Source organism: Marmota flaviventris, chromosome 6, assembly GCF_047511675.1.
Source record: "Marmota flaviventris isolate mMarFla1 chromosome 6, mMarFla1.hap1, whole genome shotgun sequence".
Taxonomy (NCBI): Eukaryota; Metazoa; Chordata; class Mammalia; order Rodentia; family Sciuridae; genus Marmota; species Marmota flaviventris.
The window spans coordinates 58437693-58443692 of record NC_092503.1 but is presented as its reverse complement, the minus strand read 5'-3'; the positions used below and the strand labels follow the sequence as shown (position 1 = coordinate 58443692).

The following is a 6000-nucleotide window of genomic DNA, read 5'->3' as shown; positions in this document are numbered from 1 at the left end:
TAAATCAGGAAACAGTAAGGAAAAACTACTTTCACCAATGCAGGTGGACATGGTACACTATGATGTTGGTCCATTTAGAACCAAAGACAAAGGAAGGGCAAATTCTTTCACTCACTCTCTCTCTCTCCCTCCCTCTCTGCTTGAGCACTTGAACCTTGTAACTCTTGGTCTTGAATCTTTAACCTCTGGGAGTTACATAGGACCTTTATCCCACTTCCCAACTCCTAGGTCTCTCAAGCCTTCAGCCTCAGACTTGGAGTTATAACATAGGCTTTCCTGGATTTCTAGCTTGCAAACAGCATATAGTGGGACTTTCAGCCTATACAATCAGGAGAGACAATTCCCTAAGGTATCCTTTAATGTCTCATTCCTTTTCCTTCTCTTTCTCTTCTCTCCCCTTCTCACCCCGGGTTTCTCTGAAGAATCCTGATAAATATAAGACCCCTTTGAGATTCATAAGTATCTGAGAGAATGATTTGGTTCCTTGGGTCTTTGTTCCCTCTTTGGATTCTTCTCAAATTTCAGCTAAGAATCTTCATAGAGTTGGAGGATACCAACCCTACGCATTCCATGCTGAAGCCTACAGTATCAGAGTGGGCTTGTATATATATCAGTATAGATTCTCACCTATTTGTAGTGTAAGGAGTGTTTTGATATTCTGTATTTCCTTATTCTAAGTCTGTGAATTAATTTATCAAAATGCTAATTGGTTTCCTTCAAATTGAGTGCAAATAGCTTGTTTTAGTAATCCATATTTTGTAAAGAACAAGAATACTTACTTACCATTACATCTTATTGGCAATAGTTGATGTTCAATAACCTGTTCTTTCACTGCTCTTGTACTCCTAAATCTTTTAATTGCAAGCATGCTTTATTTCCTTTTCAGTGTTGAAAATGTTTCTAAAATACTACCTAAATTTGACTTACATTGGTTTTCCTCCTCAGCATTACAATCTCCTCAAAAATAATTCCTAAGATATTAAAAGGTGAATAAAGATTTTATAGAAGAAAACTGAGAGTGGAATTTCCAGGTCTAAAGTCACACACCTGAAGATATATTAAAGTACATAGTGAAGCAAAGCCCACAGGAAAAGTCATCATTCTCCTCGAGACACTTGCAGTAAGAACAGAGCTTCAGTCCCAGCTCTAGAGTGGAGGGATGGATTCCAGGGAGACCAATCCATTCACAAAGATCCCATTTTCCTTGCCAGTGATAAGTTAGGCATTGACATATGAAGCAGTTCTGGCCAATGACACATGGTAATTCTGGAGGAGGTGTTAGAGGGTGCCGTAGTCCGGCTGCAGCAAAATAACCGGGGGGAGGGGGGGGGGTGACGAACAACTTGTGTACATTGATACAGCAGGAGTAGGAGCCGTTTTTTGTAGGACAGGAGGGGTATATATACATTCCACACAGCTTATCTTAATTAACATAAACTAGATACAGCAGTCAACCAATAAGGAATCTCCACACTTAATGGCTCGCTGGCATTACTTCACAAACCACTCCTTCTGGCAAAATGCCAGGCGCCATCTTGACTTGTTTACAGACCCTAACAAGAGGGAAAAGGTTTTCTCACACAATGAGATAGATATACTGAAAAGCTATCTCTTGTCTTCTGCTAAACATTGTCATGTTTCCATATTTCTTTTTTTTCCCTAATTATTTTTCTTTATTTTTATTTTTTAAATTTTTTTATTTAATTGATTTTATTTTTTTAAATACATGACAGTGGAATGCATTACAATTCTTACTACACATATAGAGCACAATTTTTCATATCTTTGTATATAAAGTATGTTTACGCCAATTCATATCTTTATACTTGTAATTTTTTTGCATTACAATTCTTATTACACACACATACCACAATTTTTCACATCTCTGTGGAGCATGGGAGGAATAGATGAATTCTAGATAGGGAAGAGGAGTGAGAGGGAAAAGGAGGGGGCAGGGGATTAGCAAAAATGGTGGAATGTGATGGACATCATTATACAAAGTGTATGCATGAAGACAAAATTGGGCGTCAACATACTTTATATACAAACAGAGATATGTTTCCATATTTCAATGGAATTGTCACAGCTATCTTATGAACAAAAGAGACAGTAGCTAAAAACTGGTGACTATACTGAGGACAGCAGAGTGAAAATTTGATAAGACTATGAGTTCCAAATGAAGTCATCATTGACTGACTAAATCACCCAACCAAGAAGCTCCTCTCCCTAGACATCTCCATTTTTGAAATACATTAAATTTAACTTTGGGGGAAGAAAGTAGGAATGGAAGGAGGGAGGGAGAAAACAGTTAAAGAAGGCAGGCAGGGAAAAAAGAAGGGAAATGATCCAAGATAATGATAGAATTCTTAAACTTTATAAAACATTTTTAAGTTACAGTTCAGAGATCAATTGGAACAATTTCTCATTAGTGAAGTTTTCTTTCTCAGACAAGATACAAGAATGCCATGAAAAACACAATTTTGAACTTCTTAGTTGATAGATAAGAATACTGAGGTCAGGCAGGCTTACTCAGGCTCACCATGCTAGCTGAAGCAGAGCTAAAACCTCACCAGAGGTTCACAATTTCAAGTCCACTCTCTAAAACTGCCACTACAACTGTTTTAGTATCTGGAAATAAAGATGCTGCTATTTCCCCCAATTACCTCAAAGGTTTATTGTAAAAAATCAAAGTTTGTGGCTCATTTCAAATTCTAAGCCATGTTATTTCACCACAAATAAAAGGTATTGATGTTAAAAACCACTGCAATTCTTTGGATTAAAATAAAATTGTGTTAGATAGGAATAAATTACTGTAATGTCTAATTTATTAGTTAAAAACCACATAGCCATATGAAAGTTTATAATTTGTTCTATTTATGCAAACTTTCGATAGAAGCAGGGTAATATTGCATGGAGAGTGATATCAAGTTTCCCAGAATGTATCTGTACTACTTTATTTGAATCTGTTTTTAACCAATTCCCATAAAGATAATAACAAGATCAATGACCACTCAATTTTTTCCTGTACTTTAAGGTCATGTCAAACATCCTATAAAAAAAGCAATGCCAGGGAATTTTAATTGCATATAGCATGTGGTCAATATTTGTATATTGGAAAAATAAATGAATAAATGCCCTTATGCTTATTTAGAATCATTTTAATTGTTTCCCACATTTAGGCAAAAACAAGAATCTCTAACCTGCAGACTTTTGCTTCATCCTTTTTTATCCTAGTATGTTCTCAAATAAAAATTGTTAGATAATACTTAGTATGCAGCATGCAGTAAGTACACAGACATGCGAACACACACTTACACACACACAATGATTAATTTCCCCATCAATAATTCTTCCTATCTTCCATCCAAAAGATATAAGCCTGAATGACAGCATTCTCTGAGCCTAAGGGGAAAAGAGGCCTAAGATTCCCAAATTCATCAAATTTTAATAATTGCCCCAATCTTTCAGATAGGCCTTGTACCTGTGAATGGAGTGTACCTCTGATTTAACCACTCTGCAGGCAAACTCCAGTCTTCCACACGCTGGAGGAGAGACAGTTGTACAGTTATATCAAACAGGGAAGGGGACATATAGCTTTGCTTCTTGAATGGACTTAGAGCCAATTTTCCTAACTCACAGATGCCTAGTGCTGCCAATTTCTGAGATTTTAAGGTTCATCTTCTTGAAGTTGCTTGCTGCTTCTGTTTCTTCCTTGCAGATTTACATTTCTACTTTCTCAAATCTGTTAAGTCAGCAACCACTTATTCATTCACTTTCATGTTTCTAAAATTTCATTGACTTCTCTCATCTGATGTTGGCTTCTTTCTCACTAACTGTTCCCATATGGGTCTATACTTGTTTTTTTTTTTTTTTTTTTTTTTTAGTGGCATTTGTATGAGTGTGTGTGTGTGTGTGTGTGTGTGTGTGTGTGTGTGTGTGTTTCCTCAGAGGGAATGGAGATACATATTTGTCTACAGTTTACCATCTTTAACTGGATGTTCTTTAATGAATTTTAAGTGAAGAACCATCCTTGCATTCCCAGAATAAAACCTGTATGGTCATGATATGTTGTTTTAATATATTACTAGATTCACTTTATTAATATTTCACTTCAAGGGTTCACTTTTTTATAAATGTAATTGACTTATTATTTTTAATCTGTCTTTCCATTTCAGCACCAAGCTGATATTAACCTAATGATACAAGTGTGGTAGCTTTCCTCTTGTAAAATAATATGAGAAGTTTATATAAGATATTCCTAGACAAAATGATAATAATAATAAACTATCCTTCACAGAGTTGTATGAGCAAATAAGAGTTTTTAACAAATTTAACACTTCTTCCTTGTTATCAATTTCTCCTTAAGTACTATTGTTTATGTGTTTGCCAAAGATATTTACATTTCTTCTGAGTTTTGAAATCTATAGGCATAAAGTTTCTTATAGGAAATTCTGTGATTAATGAACTTCTACCTATATTTTATATTTAAACTGATATCTACCTATTTTTCTACAGATAATATCCTTTATTTGGTGTTATACTAGTTTCCTATTTTGGATCTTTTAATTAGGTACCATGAGAACTGAATCCTTTGCAGAGTTTTATGGATCAGATTTGACAGTTTTGTCTATTTCATCATTGTAGGAAATTTCAATTTTGCTGATTTTTTTTCTTTTGGAGTCTTTTTCTTATTTTGCCAATTTTTATTTTCATCTCTTTAGTTTCCTTCCCTCTAAATTCTTAATTTTCACTGTTGTTCTTTTTATGCACTTTAAATCTAATTATTATATAGTTTTTAAACATTTATATTGTCCTAACATGGGAATTTAGACTATCAATCACTGAGATTCACTTTAATTGCATTCTCTAAGTTTTGATACATAATGCTTTAAGTATTATTGAGCTATAAATACTTTCTGACTTTTAATTAATTTCCTCTTTAATCCACAAATTGCTAGTATGTGTTCTCTCTCCCCAAAATCATCATGAAGAATAGAGAAAGAGGAAATTCTTAAATATTTTCTTATTTCTAAAATATTTTTATATTGTCCTTGAGATTATTGTCTTATGATGTTTATATTTTTCACATTTGTTGAGTTTTCCAGCCCTACACAGGGAATTTTGAAATAACCTGTATTTTGAAACATTCTTCATACTCTGTGTCAGATAGAAGCTTCTATACATATTTAATAAATCAAGCTTTCAATGGCTTATTCAAATTTTCTATTCTCACTTCAGTTCTTCTGGCTATTTGTTCTGTGTTTCACAGAGAAGCATATTAAACCTTCAGCGTTTGTGGGTTTGTGAGTACCTCTTTGTAGTTTCTTTATATATTTCACCCTTTATGGTTATGAGTTCCGAACTGAGAAGATTAACAAAATGAGCTAGGAATTTACAGAACCATGGGAGAGACTGAGGGTGCCCTACCATAAAACCCAAGGCCTTGTCCAGGTGACCTGAGAGAGAAACAAAGTACACTAGTCTGACAAGACACAGGCCCATTGATTTTCCTCAGTCTCCTCTATCTATTTTAAATACCTCTGAGGGATGGAAACCCTCTTCTTTTAAATCTGCAAAATATTTTCAGGGGAAATTGTGGAGAGGAAGTTCCACCTTCCTTTATTTATGTATCTTCTCTTCTCTTCCCTTACCAGCTGTCTCTTCCTGGTCAGATTTCTTGTCTCTATTATTCCTGCTTCATACTGACTTCTCTTTATCTCTATTGCCCATTCTTTCTTTTCCCATAAGTATTTCTATTTTGCTTTCCCTTTTTCTTTCTCTCTTAACTGATCATAAAAAGGAACTTGAGGAATTTTGTTTTATTTATTGAATAATGTTTATATTTATGTGATTAAAATAATATTCATTCAATTTAAACATGCTTAAATAGTTTAAGGCAAAACAAAAATCTATTTCAAATTTTTCTCTGCCTTCTCAGATAACCACTAGGATTTTTTTTAACACTTATATGTTTGTAATTGCTTCTTTTTTCCCTTTGGT

General features: G+C 34.2%; 1 long non-coding RNA gene across 1 annotated transcript in view; it reads left to right on the top strand.

Moving 5' to 3' along the window:
• Nucleotides 1-254: 254 nt before the first annotated feature.
• The window catches only part of LOC139706222 (uncharacterized), a 75281-nt gene continuing 69535 nt past the window's right edge, over nucleotides 255-6000 (top strand). Inside the window, exon 1 of the long non-coding RNA XR_011707857.1 lies at nucleotides 255-349. This is a non-coding gene — a long non-coding RNA (uncharacterized lncRNA). The remainder of the gene's footprint in view (nucleotides 350-6000) is intronic.